The sequence below is a fragment of the Pollachius pollachius genome (genome assembly GCF_949987615.1).
Source record: "Pollachius pollachius genome assembly, chromosome: 1".
NCBI classification, from domain to species: domain Eukaryota; kingdom Metazoa; phylum Chordata; class Actinopteri; order Gadiformes; family Gadidae; genus Pollachius; species Pollachius pollachius.
In genome coordinates, this window is record NC_136934.1 from 37,721,258 (window position 1) to 37,739,210 (window position 17,953).

General features: G+C 44.1%; 1 protein-coding gene across 1 annotated transcript in view; it reads left to right on the top strand.

Annotated features, from left to right (window-relative positions):
* The window catches only part of ptprub (protein tyrosine phosphatase receptor type Ub), a 134,173-nt gene that overhangs the window by 18,984 nt on the left and 97,236 nt on the right, over positions 1 to 17,953 (top strand). The gene's annotated exons all lie outside the window — the stretch shown is intronic.

Genomic DNA, 17,953 nt, shown 5'->3' on the forward strand with positions numbered 1-17,953 from the left:
GTGTGCTTAAGTTAATGCTGATAGACTTGTTTACTGTCATCAGAGCCATTACGGGGAATTCTAAACCTGTCCACACATTGATCGGGTTTTACAAATAACTGCCTCGAAGGTAGACTATCCCTCCCTCGTGTCTTAATCATGCCTTGTCAATCATTAACTTGGAGGTATAAACATGACCAGATAATCAATAATTTATCCCAGTGCAACAGATCTATCATCTTCCTTCTTTCTTGTTCTCTTTCATCCATCCGTGCCCTCTGAAGGTAGTGGTATTTCTCTGTCTGCCTGACAGAGCAAGAGCAATGTCAATAACACATTTGTAGTCCTGGCGACGCAACAGAGAGCGTTCTAGGGTCCTCAGCGTTCATCATTGGCTTATTACACATATCTTTGTCTCCGATCGACCTGTGTGGCTCCCTCACTACTGCAGATCACTTCCTCCTACCTCCTCCTCTCCTGGTCTAGGGCTGTGCGGTTATTTTACCTTGTCTATCCTGGTGACAACGCTGCAGTTGATACATAGAAGTGGCATGCTGAGTGACAGCAGATTTGTCTTCCTGAGGTTCCCCCTGCTGCCTATGCCTTGGAGATGCGATGACCCACTTTTATTTTTTTCAATGAAGTGATGAGAGGAGTGAACTGTGAATGAGCGTCTTGGGAGAGCGAGAGATGTGTGCATTCTGGTTCCTAGGATGGTTGCATCAGACTGCGTCTAGATTGCAAGGGCTCAATTGAGCATGGGTATATGTCATTAATGATACCTCCTGTTCTCAACTCATGGCGGGGGAACGCATGCTTCTTTCAAGCCTCAACTGTGCCAGATATAATCACCTTGTGTTTTTTTGTTATTTTTTGTTCTCAGTCGGTGCAGTGTGGAGAACGGGTTGAGGGTGGTTATAACAACTGTGAATCCATCACTGCCGAAGAACATCGGTAACAAAGGAAGGCACCTTAAATCTACAACTCAGAGACAATTAGACATTGGAAGATGCCTTGCTATAAATGTGCCAAAAATTAATTGTTCACAGTACATACAGTTCTGTGATATATCTGAGATATGGTTTCTATTGTGACTGTTTGATTATGTAGCGACCTATCAGGGGGGTATTGTGTTGAAATAATGTATTCATTCATGCTCTACACAATTCAACGAGTTGTGTAGTCAAAACACTACCTCATTGTTGTGTACAAAGTATCTAGTGTCGTTCAAATAGATTAAATGTTGTTGTTGTGCTATATTTAGAGGTGATCGGTCCAGTTACTGGCAAAGGTTAAAGGGATTTGTATTTAGGATACAGCTTTCATTTAGCCTTCTTTGACTTGATTCAACATCAGACAAATAACAAGTCAGTGTTGTAGCCTTTAAAGCTTTACAATTCTCTACCCAAAATTATAGTTGTCTGCTGACCATATTTTGTGAATTTTATAATTAATGCTGATTGAATGTACACATACATTAAATAAATATATGTTAAAAACAACATTATATATATAGGTATGTATATATATATATATATATATATATATATATATATATATATATATATATATATATATATATATATATATATATATATAGTTATATATATATATATATATAGTTATTTATTTTCATAGAAAATATCATTTAAAATATTCAGAGCTGAAAATGAACGATTATGACTTTTCAGGCATGTAAACAAGGTCTGTGATTGTGGCCATTTTTTGTCAGCTTTGGGGGAGGGAATAATTTGCTCTCTGACAGCGAAAGTGTCATTTCGAGAGGTCTGCTCCACCAATTACCTTCCCAACTCTGCCTGCTTGGCTGGACCCGAGACACAACTGTAATTACCGCTGATAATGGGCAACAAGGGATAGACTAACACGAGCCAACAAAGAATGGCAAGTGTCAAACAGGTATGCATTTACATTTGTAAGGGACTCTCACCTCCTCTGCATACTGACGCTGTGGAAACAGACTGCTCAAGGTAATGGTTCATTTGAAGGTAAATCTGTGAACAGTTAAAGAAAAAAAATGCAATCAGGCTCTCTATTTCTGAAACAGTAATTTGTTCAAAAAATTGTTTGCTTTATAAATACATATATGTAGGCCTTACTGAACATCAGTTTAACCATGTGACGAGGAACAGCCAGGGTCTCAGTATTTCACGAGGTCCTAGTCTTCCCGATAGACCTAGTAAGGCTATCTCCAAATGGAGCCTTTTCGGAGTTGTGTTATCTGATGTGTAGTCCACACATTCAACAGCTAAAAAGACATTTGTTTGTTGGTTGCTGAAATGTATTTATTTTTGTGAAAATTGATCAACTATGGTTGGCATGGTAAGAAATAATAATGTAAATAGTGGAGAAATAGAGAATGGCACTGTTTTTTACAGGCTATTCCAAGTTGAGGTATTAACGGATTGAGTTTTGAAAGAAACATTTGAGCAAAGCACCGTAATACAAAAACATTGACCTTTGGCAACACCAACTGTTCACTTGTTCCAACAAATCATTATTATTATTATTCTATGCAAAGTAAAGGAATTATCCCAATGGTCCTATTTTGCAATCACAAAAGTATGTGATTTTTTGATGTTTCTTCCTTCAGTAGTTTATTTCCATGAGAGATTTAAATAATGCTCGGAAAACCTTTTTAATCATCTAGGGATTACAGTTTCTCGGATGATGTGCCGACATCAGAATCCAAATCAGTGACCTGTATATATTCATCGTAAGAGGAATGGTATTCTGAAAAGTCTGCCGAGGTTTCTTTGAAATTGCTTGTGATTATTAGGCTTCATTTGCTTTCTCTCAAATCATAACTTTTTCTTCTGACTCAACCCTGATGGCGCTCGCTAATTTTTGTATGGGCCCACAAGTCTGTGCTTGCTCATGACTGACAAACATCTCCCCAATTCCCATTCTCCCAGAAGACACATGGTTTGACTTTGGCTGAGAATAGCAGCTCCTTAGGGCTCACTTTCTGCACATTGCAGTACATCATGAGTATTCCTTTGATCTTAATAATGAAACAGTGGCTGTGGCCGGGACAGAGCCAGGTTAGGCTGATGCTGCTTTGAGGCTGTTGTGTTTTTTTTTGGCCAATCCTTAGAAAAGATTGCTTTGTGCTGTACATCAGAGGTTATTTATTTGATTAACAACAAACATTTTACACTGAGTTTACTTTAGGCTTCAAAGGCCTAACAGATTATCATTTCAATCACAGCTTGGTGTTGGGGTATTGATTTCGGGAGCGAGAGAGAGGGAGAGAGGAAGAGAGTAACCTCAGATATTAATGTGAAATTGATTAACAGGACAACTCTGCAGACCTTGGTGGATAGGCCTGCATACTTGTTTGTGTTTGGGATTTAACACGTTGTTTGAATATCAAAATCGAGGATGAGAAAAACAAGGGAATAGAAGAGGTGACACTGCATCGATGAACACTGGAATGGAAACTTCAAATCTCCAATGTGAGTGCTCAGGCACACATTAGCCCTACACCATGTGATCCTCTTGAGGTTAAGAAACCATTACGGGCAGCACAATCTGTGGGAACAACAGGAAAAGTGTTTCTGGACCGCATTGTGTTGCTTCTGTCCAGCTCCAATTAAGAAGATGCTGAGGTTACACTATCACCTCCGCCCAGTTGTTCCCCCGCCCCCCTCCTCTGTGCTCAGGTCCTAAAGTCAGCCTCATTCTAGAGGTGACCCCCTGCTCCTCGATGAAGTTATGAATCACCCTGCTAATCCTTGTTGACAAGGAGTCCAAGTGTGAGTGGTGAAGCCAACTTCTGCAGCATGTCATCCGCTAACAGATGGCATAAATCATTCTCTTAAACGCCGCATTAAGTATTAATCATTCTCAGCCCTGTCACTGTCACACCGCTCGGTGGGCCGCAGGCGTGCAAAGTGTGATTAATGGAGGTGCAGTCTTAAGAAGTCACGTTCCAATCACCACCCCTTTTTACCCAGGATCCCCGACCCACGTCGGCAATCTGACGGGGCACCTGGACTTCCACCGCGTCGACCTCCGAGAAGTGATCGGAGAGGAACTGAGGACCATCTGCTCCGCTTCCCGCCGCGGTTTTCTACCCCGGCCATGGCGGAAGAACGGGTCGTTTTTTTGTTCTTCTGAGGGCTGATGGGATTTTTTATATGTCCGTCCAGATGTGATTTTACTACGTCTCTCAGTGACTAATTACATTGTCGTGATTACACAATGCCTGGGAGAATATAAAATTACCTAAGAGAAGCTCAAACCTCAGGACTGTGCAAGGATTTAACGTGGATTCGTTTTTTGTGGCAAACATTTCCAGAAAATGGTGTTTTTCTCCATTGCAATGGCTTACATTTACGGTTTCCTGTGATGCCTCTGTTCCTCTTTCTCTGTGTTCTTGGCTGTGAAATCCCCAGTGAGATACTTCTTAGGCCTGGTAGCCTAACTAACTTGGTGGGTTTATACGTGCTGTCACTCAGCCTGAGCTTATAAAGCTCTCCTCTTATCCTCACATTTCAATATGTGCTGTCCCTGGTATGTTAATTGCGCTCAATTATAGTTTTGTTTTGACCTCAGATCACTCATTCACTCTGTTCTATTTTAATTTATTCCTCCTATATGATCCCAGTACTCTCTCCCTTAAAGTAAAATAGCAAGTTGCTGGTTTCAGGAGTCTCAATGATATTCTCATCCCCATTGCACGGCATTGCCTCCATTGCCCCTTTTGTTGCGTATCCTTCTCTCACTGAGCCTGGCTCTTTAATGTGATGTTGATGCAGTGGGAACCGCGGCTAGAAGTGCTCTCGCTCCTTGCTAGGCCCTGTCTGGGCCTTCTGCATTCCATTTGTCTTAGCTCCAGGCTCCCGGCCTTGCTTCAACCCCACCATCGTACAACCCTCCCCCCTCCCACCCTCTCCTCTCTCACATTTTCTGCTTGGGTATTAAAGCCTGACCCCAGTCAATGTGGTTTTGGCGAACTGTGAGGAAGTGAGATACATGGCAGGACGCTGTAGAGAGAGAGCAGTACAGCACATTAGAATGGAAACATATCGGTGGCTGAGCCTCCTTCCTCACTGGGCCTGGAAACAACATCAAGACCTCTGCTGTCCGTGGAAATGCTGATGGAGGGTGATATGGGGAGGAGAAGACACGGCGTCTTAGCTCATTTTTCCACCAAATGGCTTCATACAGAGATGCTGACAAGGTGGCGGTGTGCGTGCGCTCGGCTCAGAATCACTAACTTGCCGAGTGTTTTTAGATGCAGGGCTATTAAGGCAGAGGGGGTCCATAACTCCTGATTAAAGACGTCTCCTCAGGGCTCCGCTTAGATTCTAGGGCAGCATTCTCAGCCCCGCTGGTTAACCCTGTGTGTCGGAGCAGAGTGAGATGTACCAACTCAGGGTTCCCAGATGAAAGGGCCAACGGCAAACCAGCGTTTTATGAATACTTGTTTTTCTTACACTTTGACTGAAGTCGTGCAGGGAGAATTTCGTTTTTTGGTGTGACACAGCAACCACAGATTACATATTTTCTACAAGGAACAACATGGGGGCTAATTCATCCTGGATGTGTCACTCAAACATGCGCGGTGGTAACACACATACACACGCACACACGCACGCACAAACACACATTCAAAAATAACCCATTCACACACAGACTACCACCACGTAGAACCTTAAATGGCTGCTTCTGTTTGCATTTACAAAGAGGAGTCAGAGCTCACCTGTGTTCAAAGATGCGATGAAATTGCAATTTCACAGAACTCAGCAGACAACAACGGTGGGCCAATTGCGACGTAATTAGATTTATAATTAGGGGTGGCAATACATCCCTCAACCATTCCTCTCTGAATATAAGCGAGACAGATGCATGTTGCGCAGAAAATGTGAGATTGAACCACGGGGCGCGGCGCCTTTATGAAGGCAAGCGGTGAAATGGGGAAAGGAAGTGTATTACTGAAACAAGAACAGAAATAGGGCGTCTGCATGCGTCGCTACGTGTCACCTGGTCCACCTTTCATCTTCACATTAAGACGCTGCGAGATTAAACCGCTTAACTGTTTTGGAGCCCCGCTGTAATGAGGCTGTTATACGGCCAGCAGAATGACTAGGAGGGCAGCGGCCCATTAGAGAGCATATTATGAACGTGGGCTGTTCATTATAGCAATTAAAATATATAGGCTATAGCTAATAAAACCAAAACTTTAGAGAACAGATTATTTTTTATTGCATACACAATGTAATTTGCTCTGTTTAGTTTGTTTGTATCACAGTTGCTGCACATTAAGCTGTTTTTCAAACCTCATTAACGTCCATTCACGTGTTTTATGTTTTAAATGAGCTATACTCATTTCATTTAGATTGTTTTCCTGTGGTTCCAAAATGTATCACTCGTGCATGACTCCACGTACACTAATGTGGACAGATCCGTCCCAGAAGGAGGACATTGTGTAATGAATTGCATTGGTTAGAGTAGGCTACGTGGATCTTTCTAAGGCAAAATTAATTATTTTACGCTAAGTAAATCAGAGTAGCCAAAGATCATTGCTATCTCATATCATCACCGCGAGCATGCCGAGCATTCATCAATTAAGCAGGGATGTAGCTATCAGATGTTTATTCTAAGTATCACTGAGCATAAAATAAGAAGAAATTTAACAATTAATTTAAGAAAGCGTTAAAGGGGACATATTTTGAAAACAACACTTTTCCTGGGATTTGGGGTACTGTTTTGGGTCTCTGGTGCTCCCACACGCATACAAACTTTGAAAAAAGTCTGTACATGATTTTTTGAGTGAGATATGCATTTCTGAAAGTACCCCGCCTACAGTTACCAAACGAGCAAGTCTGTTTCGGCGCCCCCTCCTAGGTAGGAAGGGGGCACAGTTGAATATTACCTTCCACTTCCCAGTCCCCTCCAATCAGAGCATAGCTGAGATTTTGTGCCCATCGGACGAGCAGCTCCGGGCGGGGGGAACTCGGCGGCAGCTCAGCTACGGGAGTACAATCCCTCTCTCTGCCGGCGGCACCGCCGAAGCTGCCGGACTGCCGCCGAGCTACCCCCGCCGGACTTTTCAGCTCCCGGAGGACACCCGCCGGAAAGCTTCGGCGGCAGTTCAGCTCCCGGAGTACACTGCCGGAGCTGCTGGACTGCCCCGGATGGCTTCGACGGCGGCTGGACTGATCCGGTGGTGCCGCCGAAACTTCGTCGGCAGTCCGGCAGCTCCGGCGCGGGGAGCTCGGCGACAATCCCTTCTCCTCCATGCTGTGGTTCAGTCTGACAGCTTATTGGTCAATGGGCAGCAGCTCATTTGCATTAAAGCTACAGACACCAGAAACAGCACATTCTGAAGGGACTGAAACAGAGGGGAATAGTGGTAGGCGAGATTTTTTTTCCTAAAAGCTATTTCCAGCAAACAGCTTCAAAAACATGTTTTCTGGAACTCAAATACTATGTTTACTTGTTGTGAAAACGCCATAATATGTCTCCTTTAAATTGCATATTTTATAGCAACAATGCAGCTACAAGGTAAAGTTTGGAAAACAAACTGATATGAAGCCATGCTCATTCGAAATAATTGTCATTACACGGCTTTAACATACTGGAATGTTAATGTTCTTATAGGCTTGTATTACGAACTATGACATATTGCCCTGCTAGGTTCTTTCTCAAACAAGAAAAAACAACAAGGACGTCTTAATAATAATAACAATAATGATATACAATCGTAATAACAGTGAACAATAGGTTGTTCTCCTCTTAGGGCTATTCTGAGAGGTTCTATGCTCACTTTATGCAGCCCTCCCCCTAGTCCACAGCTGTTGCTGGACACGTGAAGGGAAGATGTTGGGTTCTGAAGAGGGTTTCACTGACCGGGTGACCCTCATGGGCCAGAGTACAGCTGCTGGAGTGACTGCAGCTGCCAGCTTGCTTTGGCCTGGTTAGTAGGGTGGGAATCTCTTGGCACCTCACGATTCGATTTGATTCCGATTCAGAGGTCAACGATTCGATTCTAAAACGATTATTGATGCATCTCGAAGCAATTTTTTTGTGTACATTTCCATGCGGGATTTTCAAAAAAAATATCTATACATCTGAATTTGCTACTCAGAGTTTGCATATTACTTCCTACTTTTGTGATGATCATTAAAGAAATCAACTGATTAATTACCTTATCTAATACTTTATTAGAGAAAAATCTTTTGTCACAAATATGACTTTCTATGAACAATGCAATAATCAATGCAGCTTGCATTACAACACACTATGGAAGTAGGTAAAAAATGAACAGATTTAGTTTTCTTTTCTTTCCAATCTTCCTTTTCTATGTCATTAAAGAAAAAGCTGCTCTTTGTCAATTATAAGAATAAGAACTTGTTCGTCGTTCTTGTTTCTGGCTGTGAGTTTGCGTGCATGCTTTGTGTAGGCTGAATCGCAATCGTGTCCAGACAAATCAGATTGGCCAATACACATTGAAGATAAATTAAATAATTTTAAAACTACTCAAATTATCCCTCTCTGTCGAACAGAATGTTGCAAGAGGCGAACAAATGTAATAATAAAATTCTGATTATTAAGTTATCTGAATCGAGATGGAATCTTTCTACACAGAATTGCGATGCATCGAAGAATCTATTATTTTTCCCACCCCTACTGGTTGGTGCTGAGGATGCCCCCTCATCTCATACTGTGGAGACCAGGAGGGCAGAACATGTCTGTCACGACCAGATGACAGGTGGATGCACATTAAGTCAACACTGGGCACATGCCAGCTACCTGATATTAACCCAGAAAACACTTTTCGCCTCTAACTAGAAGATGGATTGAAGGTTGATGTCTTCTTCGCCAGGTGCCAAATGCTTTTTATAAATGTATACCTTTTATGAAGAGGTATTACTGAAAAGAGCAACTGGCATCCCTCTCTATATCATATCAGGATGACAGATATTAAGCTTGGCATCTTCTATATCTGTCTATCTACTCTGTGGCTAAATAAGTGCAGTGTCCAATCTAAAGGTTCCTACCTTAAGACGAGCCATATTTGTGTCAATAAGACTTTCAAAGATTAAAGAATATCTTTATTAAAAAATGTTATCTCTTTTGAAATGTCATACGCAAAAGCCATTCCTTTTTTGCCGGTAGTGATATCTGGATGTTTTAAGATAAACTTAAGTTGTCCAATACTCATAATACTCTCAGAAGCTGCATTGATTCCCCAGGAGTGAGTTATATTGATATTAAATGAGGCTCTTTAGTTTGGTGAGATGTTTTTTTTGTGATCACACATCACAACACAATAAAGAAACCATTGATCCCGCCTGAGGTCTGAGTGTTGTTCTCAAGTTTTATATTTCAACACTTTCTTAAATGGAAAACTAAATAAACCAAGGCTTTTAAAGTGCTTTTCAACCATGATAAGTTACCACATAAGCAACACAAAGAACCTCCCATCAAGACAATATGTTTCTTCAGTTAAACTTTAAGCGGTTTTCAAGTATCCCTGGTTCAGCCTGACCTAGTGGAGAGCCTCAGCGATATGTTCTGCCCTCTGTAACACGCCTGGGTGGCTGTGCTACAGGAACACAGCCACGGGATATTTGCCACTCTTGGTGGGAATTGTTTCTGGAATGGAAGCCACCGGATTAATTTGCTTCATTTTGTTCCTGGTTAATGCTGACAGCTAACCACTCAGAACACTCATCCCGGTTCACAGTCAAATTCACTCGTTTCAAAACTTCTCGCATTCTTCAAAACCCATAAAATAAAATAAAAATAAAAATAATACTGTAAATAGAGTATTGACTGCCAAGTTATCAACTAAGAGGTAAAAACACCCCGATAATAAAAAGGCCATTGCTGGCTTTTCCCTGTGTGACTCAGTGGAAGTTAAGCCTAAGCACATTTTCCCATATCTAAATCTTACTTAGGCATGAATGGGGGTGTTTGGGTCCATTTTTAAACCTCTGCAGCACCCACCACCCGCCTATTTCTTATTTGGCTCTCTATCCACATGTCTTGGCAGACTATCTTGGCAGACCCCCCCCTGGGACCCAAGTTCCCCTGGTGATCAAGTGAGCCAGAGTAGAAAGCTCCTCCTAGGTGCTTCCCATACTCCACTCTCTGCAGCCTCCTCCTCTCTTGTTTATTTCTGTCTGTTTGGATGAATTAGGACTCAGCAGTGGGGTGCCGGTAGTCTCCTACCGTCAGGGTCTCCTATCGTCAGGTTCTTCACACATACACTGTCATATTTTGTACCTCATGAAACTTCACGGTATGTCCGTCGAGTCTACGGGACACGTTCTGAGCCACTGGTGAACAAGAATATGAATTCTTTCCATACGGTTAAGAATATTATGAAGATTATAAATTAATTCCATATGGGGACATCCCAGGAAGCTTCACGTGGGACTTCAAAGGGCTGAGGCTGAAGTGTGGCTAATCTCTTTCAAATCATTTTTTTGTTCTTGTCATCTTCTGCTAACATGACTGGAACACGGCCCGCTCCCTGTCCTCCTTTTCAAGCGGCTGCCGTCTTGCCGTCTCGCCACTTTCCTCTTCCTCTCGCCTCACTGGAACTCCAACCGCCCCTCAGGATCCCACTGATCAACATTCAAGAGAACACTTATGCTGCTACTCCTCTGTGTCCAGAGCGATGCAGGCTAAAGCATCAACACCACACATCTCCCGCCAGCCGCGTGCCTTGGATAAAACAATGTCCACCGGGTGATTGGTGGAGTGTCAGCCGTCTGTAATGGAGCAGGTCTCCTGAGTAGGAGTTGAACGTTTGACATTTCTAATTCTGTCTGCCTTAAGGGCAACTGAACTTGGGAGTGCGTCTTTCAGAATAATTTTCTGTCTCCGGAGCACTGCGTTTCTCAGGGCAAACCTTTTGAAGTCAGGTCAGCTGACTGGAGGCTTGAGCAATCAGAAGTTCTTGCAGTTTTTACCACAGCAGACACCATGGATGGTGTCTGGGTCTGGTTTTTTCCTGATAGAAGTAAATCTGCTGGTCCCAGCTGCAATGAAATGGATGCACAGCATCACGCTGTAGACAGGTGGCAGCTGCTGTGGGAAGTTAGTCCTTAGCCAACCATACAGCAATGTCCTCATAAGAGCAGCCCTTATGCTGGGTGAGCGGGGTTGGAGGTTTAGAGGGTCGGAGGTTTAGAGATTTGGAGGTTTGGGGGTTTAAATGTTTGTAGGTTAAGAGGTTTGGAGGTTTAGAGGTTTGGAGGGATGGAGGTTTAGAGGTCTGGGGGTTTAGAGGGCTGGAGGTCTAAAGGTTTAGAGGTCTGGAGGTTTTGAGGTCTGGAGGTTTAGAAGTTTAGAGGTTTTGAGGTTTTCTTACCTTGAAAAGACCAGATGAGACAGTTTAACAAGTATTAGAAGGAGAGGAAAATGTAAAAGGTGAATGAGGCGACCGCTTTAGTTCCCATTTCGTTTTTTATTGGCTAATAACATGTCAGAAGCATTCCATTATTTATGAAATGCTGACCTTTATGTGTAAAAAGATTGTGAAGAGTTTTTTTCTTTTCCGGCAGGTAGTGTATTTATTTTAATCCAGGGTGTTGGAGCATGTCCATCAAAAACACACAAAGGTTTCCTAGGATCCAAAGTTCTCTTCTCTCTTCCTCTTTTTTCCTTGCTGATTTCCTTGCAGACATTGTGACAAATATTGAAGGACACGTTAGATTGCCTTTGTTGATACTCAAAGGAATAATGCAAGAATCGCAATTGGAAGAAATACATCTATTCTGCAAAATGCGATTGTTGTTGCAAAATTCTCACAATTGCATATTTTGCTGTAAAAATATATATTTTTAAAATACCTTGAGTATATATAAAATGCAACAAAAAAAACAACGCATCATGCCAGCAACAACATTTTTCCTTCACCACAGTGAGAAAAGCATTTCCTTTCTGGTGTAAGCAACATTGTGTTTGAGGCTTTTTATTTTTAAAGTGGTACCAATGAGCATTCAGAGGGAGCAAGCGACTGGGTAGGTGGTCTAACAAGATGGAGCCCTGATGTGTTTCCCGTGTTGGAGGGAACGATAGTTAAAAAGTATAGTCATATAGATGCATTTGACCAAACACAGGTTGTGTTGCTGTGTTCGTTTGGCGAGTTGAGCAAACAAAGTCCTGCATCTCAGCAAGCGAGCCGAGGGTTGCACGTTTATACGATAACCGGAGTTCACACAGGATCTGTATTCGCAGGTGCTGCTCTTCACACATACGAGACTTCGAATTGGAATTACTCAGTAGCAATTACTCAGGAGTAATTGCAGTTAAATCACACACACGCATACATACACACGCATACACAAACACATACACACGCTTACACAAACACATACACATACACATACACACAAGCACACAACCCATTCACTGAGCTTGAAGGTCCTCTTTAATGTGAGCTGAATTAGCCTTAGGACCCCATACGAAGCAGGGTTAATACCTTGCTATGAAGGAGGATTTAGAAAAGAGGTTGATTATCTCTAAAGGTGTCTTTTGTCTAGTGAACCCTAAATGGCGTGTTAATACATACGCTAAGGGTGTAAGCGTGTGACGTGAAGCAGTCGGCTCCCTACTGCGAATCACAGCGTTATTCTTTTCTTTTAATGCATACTATGATCTTTTTCGCTGTTTGAATCAATGTGTTTGCCGATCTGGTCCGATCAGTTTCAGCCATCGGAGGGAATCCGATTGGTTCCATCTCCAAATGGTAGCTGGATGTCAGGCAGCGATGAGTTCAGGAAACGCAACTAGATCCTTTTTTAAAAAAACGAAATAAATAATGAGTCTATATCAAATATAAAATTGAGGCACAGGAACGTGAGGAAGAGAACCTATAGTTAACGGGAGTGATCGTCACTGTCATCGCAACCTCGCCTCACCCTTCCTCAACTGCCAAGAGCAGAAAACACACAGATGATAAAGCATGTCTCTTCTCTTTTTGTTCCTTGGAGAGAAAGTCAGTGTGTGGTCTTTTTCTCTCTCTGTCTGCGTGTCCTTGAATCCTCCCCCCCCCTCCCCGTGATAGAGATGGTGCTTAAAGAAAGGAAACCATGCTGATTACTGTTCTGGAACGTCTACAACTTCTGGAAGCTTTCAACATCAAGCGGCCACGCGTGAAGGGAAGCCCGTACCTTTTATAAAACCAGTGCAAAAAATAATAATTTGCAGAAGAAAACTGCCACCTGGATCTCAGTGGGCTGTATTTCTTTTTTTCACACCCTTGTTACCCACCCACATCTATGTACTAAACCGGCACCAGCCCATAACACAATCAGTTATTTGACATTTTTTGTATCTGTATCCCACTTTCCTGAAGAATATTCGATTTTTTTCTATCTACTACTTTACATAGCCCCGCTGCTGCCATTATGCTCCGACGTTTCCCTTTTCAATCAACTTCCTGGTCGTCCCGTGCCTCAGCGAGGTGTTCGCCACCAGGGGTTGAGTTATTAACGTCTCGGAGGGGAGAGATGATTTCATTGCGTATTCAGGAGCGGGGATGGATGGCTTACAGAAGTCGCCAGGGGACTGTGTGGAGGAGAGCCTCATGTAGAGAATAATAAATATATAATATATATATTATAAATACACTTGTCTCCTGCCTGATGTACTGAGCCTCACTGCAGCAATGCAAATCAGCCCTCTGTTCTCTCTTAACGGCCTCCTCCTCAGTCACTCCCTCCTTGATGGGGCTATATGCTCCCCCTCTCTCCCCCCTAGATGGGGTTAGATGCTCCGTCTCTTCCCCCCCCCCCCCTGGATGGGGCTGTATGCTCCCTCTCTGTCCCTCCTGGATGGGGCTATATGCTCCCTCTCTCTCCCTTCTGGATGGGGCTGTATGCTCCCTCTCTCTCCACCCTGGATGGGGCTAGATGCTCCATCTCTCCCCCCTAGATGGGGTTAGATGCTCCGTCTCTTCCCCCCCCCCCCCCTGGATGGGGCTGTATGCTCCCTCTCTGTCCCTCCTGGATGGGGCTAGATGCTCCCTCTCCCCCCCCTGGATGGGGCTATATGCTCCCTCTCTCCCTCCTGGATGGGGCTAGATGCTCCCTCTCTCCCCCCTGGATGGGGCTATATGCTCCCTCTCTCCCTCCTGGATGGGGCTATATGCTCCCTCTCCCCCCTGGATGGGGCTATATGCTCCCTCTCTCCCCCCTGGATGGGGCTATATGCTCCCTCTCTCCCTCCTGGATGGGGCTATATGCTCCCTCTCTCCCTCCTGGATGGGGCTATATGCTCCCTCTCTCTCCCTCCTGGATGGGGCTAGATGCTCCCTCTCTCCCCCCTGGATGGGGCTATATGCTCCCTCTCTCCCTCCTGGATGGGGCTATATGCTCCCTCTCCCCCCTGGATGGGGCTATATGCTCCCTCTCTCCCCCCTGGATGGGGCTATATGCTCCCTCTCTCTCCCTTCTGGATGGGGCTATATGCTCCCTCTCTCCCTCCTGGATGGGGCTATATGCTCCCTCTCTCTCCCTCCTGGATGGGGCTAGATGCTCCCTCTCTCCCCCCTGGATGGGGCTATATGCTCCCTCTCCCCCCTGGATGGGGCTAGATGCTCCCTCTCTCCCCCCTGGATGGGGCTAGATGCTCCCTCTCTCTCCCTCCTGGATGGGGCTAGATGCTCCCTCTCTCCCCCCTGGATGGGGCTATATGCTCCCTCTCTCCCTCCTGGATGGGGCTATATGCTCCCTCTCTCCCCCCTGGATGGGGCTATATGCTCCCTCTCTCCCTCCTGGATGGGGCTATATGCTCCCTCTCTCCCCCCTGGATGGGGCTATATGCTCCCTCTCCCCCCTGGATGGGGCTATATGCTCCCTCTCTCTCCAGACTGAGATGGGCTGTCTGGGTAAAGTGGTGCTCAGGTGTGGTGAGTGTTCCCACAGAACCACGAGCGCCCGGCCCCCCGCAGGAAGCTGATGCTATCAGCGTCTGCACATCCTGCTCCAGGGGGTTCATTACCACCCTGGATCCTGATAAGGGGAGCCGAGGTCACCGTGACATTCCAGCGCTGCGGAGTGTGGATTGGAACTTGCATATTGTGCATTTTTCATTATTTTCTTTTCAAAATGTCTGCAGAAAAAAAGAATATCTTTAATAACCTTATCTTATTTTGGACTTTACTCTGGTAACAGTGTTTGTGTGTCTGTGTCTGTGTGTGTGTGTGTGTGTGTGTGTGTGTGTGTGTGTGTGTGTGTGTGTGTGTGTGTGTGTGTGTGTGTGTGTGTGTGTGTGTGTGTGGTCGGATGGGAGGGGGCGTGTTTTTAAAGGGAGCAATTCATTGCAATTCATCTAAGTGGTAAAGTTCTTGACGTAATTTCCCTTTAAATCAGCTTAGGCTTTTGTCACACGCAGGCTTAAATGCGGGGGATAAACAGAGATGTGGGAAAACCCTAATGAGAGAGCAGAGCACAGGAGGCCCAATGCATCCCAAAGTCTAATGGGGAGAACTTCCATGACACACATTCCTGATTAAATTCATTTATAACAAGTAGGGTACACTTTTACACACGTTGCCTTGCCTCGCAGTGCCTGCCTGAGGGCTGCACGAGACAAGCGGCCTAAAAATACTACTTTTGTTCATTCATTTATACTACCAAGTTGTGTACTATTCTCGTTTTTATGTTGTATCGCTGTGTGTGAGTGAGCCATTGGAAGAGATGGTTTATATATTGAATATGTTTACCTTTGACCAGTGTGTAAACGTATAACCTTTACCGCTGTGTAAATTGATAACTTTTTACCAGTGTACTAGTAATCTTTACATTTTACCACTGTGTAATCTGTACCTTTCACCAGTGTGTGATCTGTAACTCTTACCATGTGTAAATGTGTAACCTTTTATCATGTGTAAATTAATACAATTTTAACAGTGTGTAAACTTGTTTCCTTTGACCAGTGTGTAAATGTATACCCTTTTAACAGAGTGCACAATTACATTTGAAGTTTCTGTAGCTCTTATTGCATGCACGTTTATTCCAAATTAATGACATGAAAAAAAGGCAGCATTATAAATCAATCAAGCCTAATTTAAAAAATGTATATATTTGTCTTGCTGCCCTTACACAGTAAAAAATAAGTGTAGGGGATCTGTTTCAAAGTCTGCTCATAGACCACCAAACTGGGGCTGGGGGGCGGTCGGGGGCAGGGGTTATTAATTCAATTGCGTAATTTGTTTATGAAGAAAAAAATGCAAATGAAAAAAAATATATTGCTTGACTTTATTCTATTAAGAATCTTTTGTAATTTGCCAATGAAAAGCTTGCCACAGATATAATATCGGAGCACGGCACGCTGGGAAGTCGTTATTGTTGCATTATGAAGCGGCGGCCTTGCCTCGTGAGCTTTCTTTGTTACTCTTAAGGATTCCAAACTGAACAGCACACACCAGGTTGTATCATTCATAGAGCCTGTCCGTATAAAACAGGGATTTGATGATGTTCTCCGGGGGATGTCCCCTAACTTACTGCTTGCTTGCTGCTTAAAATATGAATATTATATTAAGAATAGCTTTCTTCATCTCTTCGTGAAATATATGTAGATAACGAATTTTATCTAAAATAATTTCAAAAACAAAAACAAAAACATGCTTGATGGATGTGAAATATATTGGGTGCTGTATACAGCAATAAATATAACTGTAATGTTAGGTGGAGTGTTAAGATAACACATTTACACGTCACCCCTCCACAGCCAATATATATATATGCAATTAAAACACAAAATAAATCTATTTATGTGCTTAGTAGAGCCTTTGCCGAGACAGGGGAAATGAGAGATGTGATCTTGATTGGTTTTCTCTGTAGTGCTTGTATCTCCAGGTGGTACAACCCTAGCCCACCGGAACAACCTAACATAGGTTAGGTAGGTAGTCATTCATCTGTTCCCCGCAGGCTGCTCAACGTTACACCAACGCTGCAGTTGGTAAACAAAACGGTTAATTAGGCTTTTATGTATGTGGTCAAGACATCTCAAATTCATTGGATGTTGTGTCCAGAATGTTATTACCTTGACAGCCAATGCAACAGAAAGAGTTTGTTTATCATCCACCACACAACGACTCCTGTAAACGGTTGTACTGGTGTGGCCGCGGAGTAGATCCAGTGCCGAGATGAGTCTGACCTCCGTCGTGGGAAGGCTCAGTATCCATTTTGTTGCGGAGATGACATTCCCTGACGTAGCGGGCCTCACTCCATTCTTAGCGCCGGGGAAACGATGAGCCTCGTGGAGGAGAGGAGTTCACGGCGGGTTCCATTTACAGACGCGGCGGGGGATAATAAAGTGCAAGCGGTTGGATGTGTCAGGTGCTGTATCTCCCGCTCCTCTTTTAGAAATAGATCCCAGTGTGGGACAATTAACCCCTGGCCCCCGAACAGCGGATCTGGGCGGCAACCGCCCCGCTCAGGGCAATACATCAAACCCCAGGAGGAGCAGCTACCCCCCCCTCTCTGGGCCGGCTGTTGCTGTTGCTGCTGCTGCTGCTGCTGCTATTGATGAGCTGGTCTCCTGGGATGTGGAGCTCCGGGTCTCTTGATTCTACCTCGGAGGGTGGTGATGGACGGGGGGGGGACGTGGGGACGGGTGGTAGTGTATATTGGATTTGGTTGTTTTTGCGTCTACTTGAATAACTCTGCAGCGTGTAGGTCGGCGGAGCAGTGGTTTACCTACACTCCAGTTCTGCCGGCTGGTGTTTGAAGAGCATGGAGTCCTTCACTTCACGTCTATCTTTAATGTGTTTACCTATTTGCCCGCGATTATGCTACATATATTTATCCCTCATATTAATATGACCTATTTTTGAAAGCAATATTAGCATAATCCCGGTAAGGGTCCTGAGGATTGTAATCATGTTGATGGATGGGTGGTGCTGACAGGTGGTGACAGGTGGGGACACATTTTGCTGCTCGTCCGCGTGGCGTCACGGTGACTCAATTTATTTAATGGCAGA